At 36.4% G+C, this 14,795-nt stretch overlaps 1 long non-coding RNA gene across 1 annotated transcript in view; it reads right to left on the bottom strand.

The window, feature by feature from the left end:
- Positions 1-4,956: 4,956 nt before the first annotated feature.
- The window catches only part of LOC309479903, a 270,271-nt gene continuing 260,432 nt past the window's right edge, over positions 4,957-14,795 (bottom strand). Inside the window, exon 2 of the long non-coding RNA XR_014199470.1 lies at positions 4,957-5,350. This is a non-coding gene — a long non-coding RNA (uncharacterized lncRNA). The remainder of the gene's footprint in view (positions 5,351-14,795) is intronic.

The raw sequence follows: 14,795 nt of genomic DNA, 5'->3' as shown, positions 1-14,795 counted from the left end.
TGCATGCATTGATGTGCGTCATAATGCATAACACTTCCAATTAATAGCATTATCTAATTCTAAAACCTGTCGTGCTGGCTTCTAGTTAAAAGAATGACTGAGATTATCCAGCAATTAATCTACAATTAATACATAGCCTAGATGTTTGTAGAAGTGCCTGAGCCAGGGCTCTGTGAAGAACAGATCTTGATGAGATATGTGATATGAGAGGCCATTAGATTTACTAAAATATTAATGAATGGAACATGACCCTGGTTATTATCTAGCGCCTATTAAACAGGTCATTGGGTGATGCCCTTTCACTTCACTTCACTTCACTTCACTGACTGAAATTTAAATGTATTCTTTGTAATGGTAAGAAAAAAACATTCACAGATGATAATTTATAGCCTTGGGAGTCTGCAAAACATAATTATCCCATATAGATATGGACTTTTGTCCAAACAATAGTGTGCGTTTCTTTGAAAATATTGTCATGCTGTCCTCGGTTTCTCATCATTCAGTTTCAAAGCCCTTGAATGCAGATATTGTATTCTCTTAAAATGATACTATTTCTTCAGTGGTTCTCAGTGGTTTCACTGTATAGGGTTCCTGCATTGCTGTTGTGGTTTTTTCTTGGAGATTATTTTGATGTCACTGTACATACAGTACAGTGTGTTCTTCGATCAGTCTGTAGATATATGGCTATCTGTAAAAATTGAGGATAAAAAAAACATCTTTGTAGAACTAAAAGATGCATCAGACTGTAAAATCCTTTTTGGTTCCAATTGGCACATTTATTTTTAAGTGTAATTCATTTTAAAAATGAGTTTTCATGGTGCTGCAACAGCTTGAGGCTGTATAGCATCAAAGCTGCATAGTGTCAGCATGTTCACCATAACTATTTATTTATTTATAAAATTGTATAGTAATTATTTTAATTGTTAACATTGCAACAATAGCATATACATATGGTTAAAAAAATACATAGCAATTAACTGATGCATGATATTTGTCAATTTTTCCCCTTGAGCAGGGAAAATAAAGTGACTGTGCACTAGAGAAAGAAATGGGTACGTCCAGTGTCGACAGCTTCATTGAATATAATTGGAGCAGTTTTGTTTTGACATGTCACGCTGCGCTGCACCGCACCGCTTGCATCCGGTGCAGACAGAGTGAAAGCTGTGGTTGAATGCCCTCCTATCTTTTTTATCATGTGAAAAAGGATATCAGCAGCTCATCAATAATATTTCTTAGGACCTAAACTTCACCTTGTAAGTGACAAAGAGACCAAAGCTATGCAGTATATGTTTATCTGTGACCTATTAGTGCAGAGAGCTGTGAATGGAAAGAAACATCTCACATTTTGATTTCCACATCATTAATAAAAGCAATTTACCATGTTAATATCTCGTCTCAACTGCAATTAACTCTGAATTATCAATGACCTTGACCGTGCGACCTCACAAGCTCATGAAATTCAATGTGAAACTGTTGCTGCTTGCCTGTTGGCGATGGTAACGCTAAAGCCTTTTCTTCATCTCCATCTACATGCAGACGCTAATGTCAGTCCTATTTTTCTTCATCAGTATACTAGAGCAATTATTCTGAATACGAAAAGCAGAAACATTTCCTGTCAAGTGTTTTGTGAATGTGAAAAAAAGAAATGTGTTTCATCATAATTAGCACGTTGGGAAATTTGGGGAAACATGTAAAAAGTATACGGCACAAAATGTTCTAGTTTTGGGGAAGTTTGAAGAGATGGAAAAGTCTGAGCGTCTGCTGAGAACATTCTCTGGGGGTGTTTGAAAGCCATCAATCTGTTGTTTAGCAAAGGTAGTATTTCTTATTGGACTGAGGCCTATGTGAGTACTGTAGTTTAGCGACACATTATTTAAAAGGTTAGTTGCCCCAAAAAGTACGATTCTGTTATTAATTACTCACCATCATGTCGTTCCAAACCCATAAGACCTTCGTTCATCTTCAGAACACAAAAAAAAGATTTTTGATGAACCCTGTCTATTATATGTCTCCCATCGAGGGCATCTCTTTAGCCTTGATGGTGAAAAGACTGAGGTAGCTACAGCAATTACCCAGTGCTTTCACACATCCCAACCTATGACCTGCATTACAAAAAACAACCCACTTAGGCAAGTGGTCAACTAAGAGGAAGGCATTAGAACGCATCTTAAAAATTGGTTCACCCCCCAAAATAAAAATCATTCATTGTTTACTCAGCCTCATGTTTGACATATGACTTTCTTTCTTTTGCAGAACAGAAAAGGAGACCATTGCAAGAGAATTTTCAATGCTTATACAGTAAATGTAGCTTTAGCATCATTTTTTAACTCAAAAGCCCCATGTAAGTGTTCTTTAAATTGGTTTATATGACTTGCATATATTATTTACAAAAATCTTGAAATCTAGCTCTACTTGGCGATAGTTCATGAGAGAAGTAGCAGTTTGTGAACACATCTTTATTTTGAATCAGATCTTTTCAATGAATCAGCTGATCCTGCTCACAAAAACAGTCTGAATGATTTGTTTACGAATCAGACTGATCTGGTTGTCGAGTTCAACTCAGTTCATGGAGAGGGATATTAATAGTGAATAGCTAAACTTCAATATAACACAAATGTGGTTATTTTTTTGTCGCACAAAGCTATATTTTGAGAAGACTTTGAACATAGCACACAAGTATTTGGCCTACATTTATGATAATATTATGATACTTTTATGGTGCTTTTGCCTTTTTTGAAGCTTGAAAGCTTCAATTACTATTCACTGTAATTGCATTGAAAAACACGACCATTATATTATTCTGAACCTTTTCTTTTGTGTTTCCTGAAAGCAAGTAACAAGTGTTTGAAACAACATGGGGGTGTGTAAATGATGACAAAATTTTCATTTTGGGGTGAACAATCCCTTTTAGATTTTCTCTGATGTACTTGAGCATGTTTCATGCTCTTGTAAGATGCTCTCCACAAGGTTTCCCACGGATGTTTGTGTAAGACTGGAGAAACTGGAAGAACTGGAAGAGAGGGCAACTCTCTGAGAGAACAAAGGAAATTAACATTTGAACTCACTCTTGTGCAGCATTCGAGAAGCAAGTCTCACCTCAGAATCATCCTAATCTACATCTCTTTCCCTCTTCCCCCATTCCTTCTCCCTCATGCTGAGATCACCAAAATTCACCCAAGAATCTATATGGTTTAATGTGAATAATTATCATACAGTATTACACATGTTTGGTATCATTTGAAATGTCTCAGTGCGACTGGTACAAAGGTTTCATTCCAAGAGAAGTAAAACAAAAGGTAACAAAGTTTTTAAGAGTTTAGAGATAACTTGCACACAAAGCAGGGTCTGTCTTCCAGGCAAATGGCCTCCTGCTCTCGAAAGGTGTAAACTCTGAATGCAAGTTCCCATTGTTAGCAAATGTTTCCATGAGAAAAGAAGTTTCTGTCTATATAATGAAATGCAACAAGAGGCTCAGGGAGATTCTGTAACTCAGATCAGCCCGTGATGCTGAGAGTGGCCGAGACTCAACATCATGTACTTTCTAATGTCAGGTTCACATCTTTTCACTTTATTTCAGAGCATTTGATGTTTTGTATTGATTATCTTTGAACTGATTATGAAATTGGCATGATACATTTACCTGACATAATAAATTGTAAACATTTGATTTTATTCTAACTGACTCTGACATTATTTTCAGTAAAGAGTCAAAAAGAATAGTCATTGGCTCACATTTAATGATGCACAGATATCATTAAAACCTTTTCATTTATGGAGTCAGATGAAATAACGAGGGAATACATATGAAACAATGTATTTCATTTAATTAAATTACTTTGCCACGAGGAAAGACAGTAATGCGAAAAAACCTTCACCAGCTGACCGGATGCCTCCATTGGGCCGATTGTGTCGGGCCTTATATTTGCTTTCAAGTTATTGAATCGATGTGAACAATATCTTGACTTTGCACCTATGACACAGAGGAGCCATCTGACTGAGGAGAGATGACAACAATGATTTATTGATGCATGTTCCTGTTTGTTGGTGTGCAGGGTGAGACGAGCTCTGAGAGTGGCCAAGTTTGAAGAAAATTGATAAGTTGAGTCACATTTCTCAGGAACTATAGGAACTGGAGCCACAGCCTTCAGAAATATTTCTTTCTTTTTTTTAGAGGTTTTGTGTTCTATCACAGCAGATGAATTACAAAGGCCTGTAACTGCATTTTAGTTGCCACTGAGCGACTACCTTGAACTTGACATGGTGTCTTAAAAGCAACCAAAGGCAGACCTAATTGTGTAAGACACACAAAAAAGTAAAAATAATATGATTGCCATTGACTATAGGCCAGTCATAGGTGTATGTTCATAAATATAAATCAATCAAACAATACATTCACTTCTAAAGTCACTTTTTGTAATCTCTATATGATGGTTTATACATCTGCCACAATGATTTTTTTAAATGATTTTTTTGTGTGATTTTCTTTTATTAGTTTGATTATTCAACATATTATATAATTCATTTGATCAGATTTAATCAATTTGACAGCCCTAGATTACCCAAAAAATAAACAAAAAAACTTTTATAGTTTTAAGTAGTTTAAATAAATATCAAGCCAGAACAAAACAACAACAAAAATCTCAATAGTTTATCCCTTTGAGCCAGTGAGCCTTTATAGGCCCTTTCACACCAAGGACGGTAATAAAAAAAATGCAGCCCACGATTATAATAAACACAACGGTAACACTTTAGGGTCCAATTCTCACTATTAACTAGTTGCTTATTAGCATGCATATTACTAGGATATTGGCTGTTTATTAGTAATTATAAAGCACATATTAATGCCTTATTCTGCATGACCATACATCGCTTAAAGGTGAACTAAGTAACTTTTTTTACCTTAACTGAACAGCTTCGGAGTCATTGGAATGGTTATATTACTTATTTCGGGTTGAATGGTGGTCGTTTCGCACCCCCCTGGTGCCCGTGAGCGGAAAATACGCACTTGCAACTTTGAGCCGGCGGGCCGCCGGCCGCTGCCTCAGGAAGTCTCGCGTGATATCAGGTCTCGCGATGTAAACAATTGCTTTACGGCCAAAAGAAATCTGCTAAAATGCTGTCATTATTGCGCTCCCTCACGCTGTCCGAACCCGAATGAAGAAGACGTTTTAAAGAACGTCCCATCTGCTTTGATGTCGTTGATCTATAGCCTCTGGTGTCTGAGAATCACCAACGAGTTTTTACAACAGTGTTGTCAAATATCTATTCCGAAGCTGTGGGGGGAGCTCTAGAGAGAAACCTGCGAGCAAAAAGCGAGAATACAGCGAAGAAGTCCCGAAGCTACTGAGTGCTGCTTTAATCCTACCCAATAACCAGACTTAACAACCACCTTACTAACTATTAATAAGCAGTAATTATGAGTTTATTGAGGCAATAGTCATAGTTAATAGTGAGAATTGGACCCTAATCTAAAGTGTGACCAACAGAACAATATTGTGGTTGGTGGTTATCATTATAGTAATCGTCCTAAAATTCCACAATTTTGGGATGTTGTCACATTCCTCTAGAAGGATTTGATGAAGTTGCTGTCCATCAGCTGGCAAAAGGTCACTTCTCTGGTGTAGTCTAATGTGTTGGTCACATTCTCATGAGATCACGGAAGGTCGAAGCACATGGTTCAACTAACTCTGTGGTATCTGGCTACTCATAATGAGCCTAAGGCATGCTGGTAGCTTTTTCGCTCGCTTCAGGTAACATATAAGACATAATGGAACTTGGAAGGCATTATGGAAAACTGAGGCCATTTTCTCATTGTGACTTAGGCTTTGAATTTATATATGTGCCATTAGCATCATTCATATGTTGCATATTTGTAATTGCAAATTTTCAGTTCAATTTAACCCTCTTAATAATGTCAGACTATGAATTATGATTACATAGAAACTTCATGAATCACCACTTAGAGGAAATGTATTGTTTGTGGTACATTATGAAGCAAATCATTAGACAGCTACATAAAAGAATTACGTTAACAGACGCAGGAAATATTACTGTCGGGTTAATGATCTGTTTGCGAAGCAGGAATCGGAAAGTTGCTAATGTGGTTTGTTTTATAAAAGTGCCACGGAAATGAAATATGCATTCATTATCAGAATACTTCAAGCTGTTTCACTAAAATATTTCACTCCAAATTTTCACCAGAAATTGGAAGTATGAGCAAAACAAAATCCCTTTGTAGTCTAAAAGACAAAATCCACAATTGTTGTTCCCTCTGAATGTCAAAAAATGAGATAAATCGTCTCTGCCCATAGGTTTTATTGTTTAAGCTAATTCATTATTGTACCTCAGTTTGTTTATTCCCCGCATAATGTTTTTATGTCCTATTTTTGCTATTTGTTTAAGATTTGTGGGATTTAATCACTGCTAATTGATACAAAATGTATTCATACATGTGTAAATTGCTCTCCTCCCTAGGAGAAATACACACAGTTGTTATAGTAGTTGTTTTTAATAATTCAATAGCAACAAGCATCTAGAGTGGTGCTTTTACTGCAGATGCTGTCAAATAATTAACTATTTTTCACTGGTGAGCATGTAAACAGCGACCTAAAAGTACACGGTTTTGTAGGGTCTCGTACTAAAATTTGAATAAATTCAGTAGGGAGAAGAAATGAGGCAGAATCGGTCAACATCAATCTGTGATCTGTATTTAAGGGACGACTATGAAACAACAGCAACATTAATCAAGCCGCCCATCCAGATGTTCTCAAGGTCAGGCTGTTGCACACAAAAGGCTACACACTGGCACTGCGCTAGGGGAAATGCTGCATAATATTACAGTTTTAGTAAAGCGCTCATCTGCTGAAGAGGATCAGTAGATGAAGTTGATTTAGAATATGTGAGTTATAGATATGCATAGAAAGTTTCCCTATTTTCTTTCATTGGCAAGATTGTTAGGCTGATCAGAGAGCTGACTATACATCTTTATTGTATTTTTACTTAACCTGTTCTTCAACATTGAATGTATGTTGGAATAAATCTTTTTTATGATAAATTTCTTATTAGCATGATAATTGCTAATAGCTCATTTATGATAAATCATACATTTGACAACCACCATTTAAATGTTAATATAAAACATAATAATAATAATAATAAAAACGAGTAGAGACATAATTGTCATTAATATATTATAACATTATTATAAACACTTCCTAATGTGTAATTTATATGTAAGTAGCCTACAATTACAACTGTGGTTCCCTGTATAGTTTACAGCATTAGTTAAGAGATGTTTCTTTCTTTGAGGAAATTTCTTAGGTAGCCTACTCTGAAAGGCTCCAAATTAATCAATATTGAATCGAAATCGAATCACAAGCTTGTGAATTGAAATCAAATGGTAAGGTTGTGAATAGAGACCTAATTTAATTGTGAAATCTAAATGCTCAGCCTTACTGTGCGTTCACACCAAACGCGAATAGCCCATCAAATTTGTGTCTACCGCGTCTAGTTGGATGCTTGAACATTTTGAATCCATTCGCGCGTCCAAAGCGAAATTGACGCGCGTAAAAAGCAAAAGCTTCTTGTGGGAGGGGCAAGTGCTAGGCGTTTGTCTGTTTGCAAGATGGCTGATGTTGATCGAGCATTCATCGAGAGAGTTACCGCATCGGAGCGAGGATCACCCTTCAGGACACCAACTACAGGCGCTCTATCCCAGCTGCTGAGCGCCTGTCCATCTGTCTTCGGTTAGAAAATGTATATGAAATTTTAAATACAGTATATTAAATATTGAAAACCTATCAATGTTTTTCAAACTGTGGTAAGGATACCACTGTTGGTGCTCTTTCTAGTGATACTCACTAGTATATACTCACTTTTTAGTGATACTCAGTTAACTGCTATATTGAATATTATATTCTGCTATATTGCTATACTATATATTTTGAATGAGTGACTCCGGGCGGGAGTTTATCCCGTCACTTCACCACGTGATAGCAGCAAGCAGGCTCCTGATTGGTTAACGCAGCGCAAACAGACGCCAAAGTTCAGATTTTTCAACTCGGGCATCAGACGGGAATTCGTGTCAAACGCGTGAATGCACAAAAAGCACCAAATAAAATAATTTGAGCGTAAATCGCGTATAGCGTCAGACGCTCAATTTGCGTCATTCGTGCGAACTGGACGCGCGAATGAGGCGAATTCGCGTCCACCGCGCCGCGCTAAACGCCTCATTCGCGCTGCAGGACCTCCAGACGCGTGTAAATGCGTCTTTGCATTGACTTAACATTGAAATCGCTCGCGCCAGACGCTCTATTCGCGTTTGGTGTGAACGCAGCATTAGTGTCAATAAATGTTTTGGTTTTTTTTTCTGTTTTTTTTACTTGAAGCAAATATTGTCTTTTCCTTTTATTTTCTTGTCAGAATGCACCAGAATGCTTAATTTACATGTTAAAATAACACAAATTTTGTCCTGGGGTAGGCTAATTTTCCTAAGGGGCGGTGAACAGTCTTACAAGAACGAGAGCTTACAGTACAAAATCTACAGTAAACACTATATCAACACTAATGTTGGCTGGCAGGTGAGCGGAGGCAAAGCTTTGCCATTTGTTTACATCGTAGCAACAACATAAAACGTATTATTGCAATTGTTAATATAAAACACAACTACAAATAAGACATACTTAAAAGTTGTGAACCACAAACAACAGATTGTCCTGACAAAGTGGGAACTGCTTAATTTCAGGAGAAGCTTTTGTGCGTAGCCTGCATTGTGGTTCTGGAAGCTGTTCTTTGTAAAATGTGCAGCACACAGATAAAATGTAGGGTTATAATGTTCAGGAACAGTGTTTAAAATTAATTTTAACCACTCTTGTCAGCCTTAGGAAGGTCACACAAATGAGTTTTGGAAACGGGGTGGAAAAAACAGTGTCTCATTGACATAGTGACAACAATGTCTTCTCTAACACAGCTCAACCAAGCCTCGTCCCCTTTTTTAGCATATTCCGTGGGCGGAGATTATTTAAATGAGAAACATTATGACTTCACAAAGCCTGGAAAAAACGTGTTGTAGTCGAAACTAGCCGTTCGTTCTATAGTTCTTGGAAAGTGGATTCTGTTAAATAAAATATCTCCCTTTGGAGTGGACTTTGAGCTTTGTAACCTAGCAGATCTTTTTTATGCTCAAATAGCAACATTACACACTAACTAAAATTGGAAAACTGAAAAATCATAATAGGACCCCTTCAACCCCTGTATGGGGCATTGAAACACAGGATTAGATCTCTTCATAGGATTATACAACCTTATCTCCCTAATCAGCTGAAAAGAGTTGAAAATGGTTAGATCTATGAAAGAATCATCTGGGCGAGCAGCCTGTTTTCAAGTAGTTGTGATGACCTTATAATCCTTTTATAAGAATTTAGAACAGCTTGGCGGATTTAACGACTGCATTCTTTGCCGCTGGCTGTCAATACTTCATGTGAGATGCACGGTGGAGTGGCAAATCCATGCAAATCAGTGTGATTGTTCAAAAATGATCCAAGAAAATAAAACATTTGTAAACATTTTGTTCCAAAGAAAGTGTGAAATACACATGAGTCCTCTGTCTCATGGTAGAATAAGCAGTCCTCAGTTTGATATGTGACCTGTCATATTAGCTCAGGGAGGCAAGTATGGACACATTAATCAGGTCAAAAGCTCCTACTAAATCACTTACAACCCAAGGCTCTGGTTACTTCTAAAACACAGATAGCATGATTCATCAGGAGGCTGTATGATTGTTTTCCCCCTACATATTAAAGGTACAATATGTAAGATTTTTGTAATAAAATATTCAAAACCACTTGTACGGTGTGATATATTTATATTTAAGTTCAGTAATTTCACTTAAATGACAATTAATAGGTCATTTTCATTGGCATTTAAGTGAAATTACTGAACTTATACGAGCTTGATAAAAATGATCATTCAAGAAGAAAATTTCAGATGGCACTTAGAGGCTTTTGCATCTGAACTCTTCATATATATATATACATATAGATTTCTCATCGGCCGTTTCAATTGGCTAAGTGTATATACACTGTATATATATGATACAGTATCTCGCACGCCGCTGTTGTGCCGTTCAGTCGTCATGTTTCACGATTATTGATTGGAGAGTACAAAAAAACCCCCAAAAAACAACGTAAACATAGATCAACTGAGGCAAGCAGGCTTTGGGAAAACAGATAAAATAAAACAAGGATCAATATCAGCGTCGTATTTTCGAGATGGAGAGAGCTTGACAGAGACTCCGCTCTCGCATGTGTTTTAATAGACAGGTAAGCAAATATATATTATTTATTTTACACATAAAGTTATATTGCACTTTGATTGTACTTTTAGTATTTTTATCAAGTCTGGTGACCAAGTCTATAGCAGTGAAATTAAATACAGTATGTGTTGCACAAAAATATTTAGCCATTACTTGCAAATACTGTGGGTTTGTTCAAATTTACATTTAGTACGATTGTTTTAAACTTGTAAAACTGTGCAGCATTAACCCACCAAATCATTTGACAAATAGTCAAATATCAGTAACAGGCTAATATAGCATTACATTTCACGTTCCTTGCAGCTAATTCATTACGATCACATAAAATAGAGTGATCAAACGCGTACAGGTAATACAAAAACTAATTTATTACCTCATCTGTGAACATGATTCGTGAATTCCATACATCTCTGGATGGTGAAAACAACATCTCACATCGATCCACTCTCCTTCATAGCGTCATCAAGCTTCGCCTTCTTTATTGTCTCAAAAATACACGACCTCTGGCGGTGAAAACGTACATATTGTACCTTTATTTTTTATATATATTATCACTGGTTGCATCTTACTAGTGTAGCATTGTGTTTTTAATTTAATTTGATGTGTACGCACCATAATATAGACATAATCTGATGGCAAAAACATGGTTAAAATTGCTACATTTGAGGAGTTGATTTTTAAAGCATATTAGACATCATTCCCAAATGAATTTTCTAACTCAAATGATTGAATTAAATAATAAATTGAATGAACCTGACAACCAAAACAGCAAAATCCAGTATATTAATCAATATAGCAATTAGCTTTTTATAAGTGGAGCAGAATAGCTTCAGCCATATGAATGTAATTAGAGAGCATTGCATGATTTCCCTTCATGTGGTGTGATTTTTATTCAATTATTTACTCGTCTGACACAATAATGTCTTCGAATTATCTTGGGGGCTTTTTGCTGCAAATATTGATATGCGATTAACTGTGATTAATTTGATGTGATTGATAGCCTAATATTTGTAGAACGTTCAGTGTTTACATAAACATTTGGCTGATTTGATTTAAAAGCGGACTGTATTATACAGAAATGTATATGTCATGCAGGCAGCGTGGAGTAGATTGAAAGTTGGCCATTGTGCTTTTCTGCAGGCAAGTGAGTGAGTGCATATGACCAAAATAATCAAACAAGACAATACCGGGTTCAATCTGGATGCACTCGCCCCACATGACGATACTCAATTTGTTTGGTGTCCACATGCAGGTACGTTGATTTGATGCAGAGTTGAAAGCTCAGGAGTCAAGAGAACCTCCTTGTTTGTTTTGATGTAGTGCGTAAAGCGAAGTCATCCATCACCTCCTCTGACAGAGGACGAAATGGGGTCCATGTCGCCAAAATCCCCTGGAGTCTCTCCGCTGCCCCTTTGGGCCAAGGCAACAGGTACAGGAATGATAAAGGCCGTCTCATTGTCCGCCAGTTCCAATGAAAAGATCTTGATCATGATTTTAGAGTTTTCATAGTGAAAAAAAATGAATACAGCCTTGTGCCATTTATTAGTCATGCATTCCTCGGCAGCTCTCCAGATGAATGTTATAATTGGCAGTTGAACTGTAACGCGGTTCATTATTCATATTGTGCCGTCTGTATCCGTAGAAGGCTGTTTGAAGGGGAAACTGATTCCTTCAGGACTTCCCATGAACTAAGTGTGACGCTACAGGAGCAACTTGAAAATTTATTTTTCGTTGACCGTCTACCAGAGGACGGACGTCAAATGTGCGATAATGAAACCCCTAGAAAGGGAAAAGCCGCTCTCCGTTTAATAGGCCCATCCATCGGACAGCTCTTTTTTTTCTCGAGTGTGCCCATTAGAGGTGATGAACAGAGCAGAACACACAAGAGCTGGTAAAAACAACACTAGTCTGGACAGGGCCGGCCCTGACCAATTTGCTGCCCTAGGCAAGATTTTACCTGGCGCCCCATGCATCACAGCCCATTTCACCCCGTCATTGTGTTCATGATTTAGCATATATATATATATATATAGGCCTATATACACACACACACACACACACACACACACACACACACATTACAGCCTAAACACAAATACCAAGAGCAGAGCCGCCTTAACCTAATGTTAGGCCCCGGGGCTGAGAGGTTTTGTAGGCCCCCCATCCCCTCGATTTATAGAGTCTCATTTTAAAAAAGTGTAATATCTAGGTAATCTACATCACAAAATGCATTAGTTTCTTTCGAGACCTACAACAGTGAGTTTTCCCTCTTTGAGCCAGAAAACACCATAATATTGTGATTAACGTATCACTGAGCCCACTTGAGCATAAACACAAGACACTTTATTTAACAATCACACACAGCAACTAAATTTCAACTTTATGCAAATGAGAAGCGATTTTTGCGAGCGACAACCAACAGGAAAGAAGCCTTTCAGTGGCGCTCAGCTCCCGTCACCGTCTCGAGTGCGCACTGCAAGACAGAAGAGTTCAAGAGCGATTTCACTGTTTTATATGATTTGACTGTAACTAACCACAAACATGGATATAATAAAATGATGCATGGAAAAGAAACTGTCGACAGTCTCAGTGAGTTTCATTCATACATTTATAGATCGAGTGTTGTAGTTTTACGATGCAAGTTTAGCACTGCTGCAGTTCATTTTACAGTTTCCCCTGCATTATGTTGACTATTAGGGACAAGAAAATTTATTATTTGTCAAATTCGGATGACGTTTTAGTAATTTATGACTTTAATTTATAGATTGATCGATCGTTAATCTAGTAAATTATTTAATCCACTGAACACTGCTGTGTGGTAATATAAAAACACTCTCCCGAACAGCATAATGTTTCTTTCGAGCCTAATTCCTAGTCAAATTAAAATAATATAGTTAAAATATGTTTTGTATAGATGTGGCCAGACGAGCAGTCTACCAATAACATTAGAGCGACAGCACTACCAACGCCCACAAGCGACTTCACAGTATAGAGACTAGCGACATACAGCGACAAAATCTGACAAGTTACAAAACAATATGACCTTTTCAGCTCATCATGAACCTGAACATGGGAGGCCCCTGAACTTGGGAGGCCCCTGGGCTTCAGCCCAGGTAAGCCCGTGCATTAAGGCGGCCTTGACCAAGAGCATTACATAGCATTCAAGTCAAGTCCCCATTATCTTTTATAGCACGATTTACAATAAAGATTTAATGTGAACTTTGCTATTTTGAATAAACCTGTAAATAAATATCATTACTATGCCATAAAATGTACAGGCCAAAAGTTTGGAAACATTACTATTTTTAATGTTTTTGAAAGAAATTTCTTCTGCTCATCAAGCCTGCATTTATTTGATCAAAAATACAGAATTTTTTTTTATATTGTGATATATTATTACAATTTAAAATAATTGGTTTTCAATTTATTATACTTTAAATTATCATTTATTTCTGTGATGCAAAGCTGAATTTTCAGCATCATTACTCCAGTCTTCAGTGTCACATGTGACATCCGGTCTATCACATGATCCTTTAGAAATCATTCTAATATTCTGATTTATTATCAAAGTTGGAAACAGTTCTGCTGCTTAATATTTTTTCATAACCTGTGATACTTTTTTAGGATACTTTGATAAATAAATAGTAAAATAGTTTTTTTAAATGTTTTAAAAATAGAAATCTTTTGTAACAACAATATACTGTACACTACTGGTCAGTAATTTTTTTTTTTTGAAATAAATCAATACTTTTATTCAGCAAGGATGTGTTAAATTGATAAAAAGTGATCGTAAAGATGATTTATATAATTAGAAAATATTTTTATTTTATTTTAAATAAATGCAGTTCTTTTTAACCTTTTATTCATCAAATATATTAGGCAGCAGAACTGTTTCCAACACTCATAATAAATCAGAATATTAGAATGATTTCTAAAGGATCATGTGAAAGACTGGATGTCACATGTGACACTGAAGACTGGAGTAATGATGCTGAAAATTCAGCTTTGCATCACAGAAATAAATGATAATTTAAAGTATAATAAATTGAAAACCAATTATTTTAAATTGTAATAATATATCACAATATTTATCATTTTTTCTGTATTTTTGATCAAATAAATGCAGGCTTGATGAGCAGAAGAAACTTTTTTCAAAAACATTAAAAATAGTAATGTTTCCAAACTTTTGGCCTGTACTGTATCCCCACAACTGCACAACTGTAGAGTAAAACATTAATAAAAAAGTGATAATAAAAAATGCGTCTTAAAACTGACATGATTGTTACAAAACCACACAGTCTGGGGACTCTGGAGAACTCAGAACAACTGCTAACATTAAGTTTAAGGTAAAAATAACTGCCATGAAATTATAGTATCTTACTCCTATGCCATAAATTGTTCATTCACTACATCACTTTACCTCTGTCTTTATCCCCTTTTATCCTCTTCTCTTCTTTTTGGCACTGTATCTATCGCAGACTAT

Source organism: Leuciscus leuciscus (genome assembly GCF_965113295.1).
Source record: "Leuciscus leuciscus genome assembly, chromosome: 17".
Taxonomy (NCBI): Eukaryota; Metazoa; Chordata; class Actinopteri; order Cypriniformes; family Leuciscidae; genus Leuciscus; species Leuciscus leuciscus.
The sequence above is the reverse complement of the archived record's forward strand: the minus strand, read 5'-3'. Positions and strand labels throughout refer to the sequence as shown.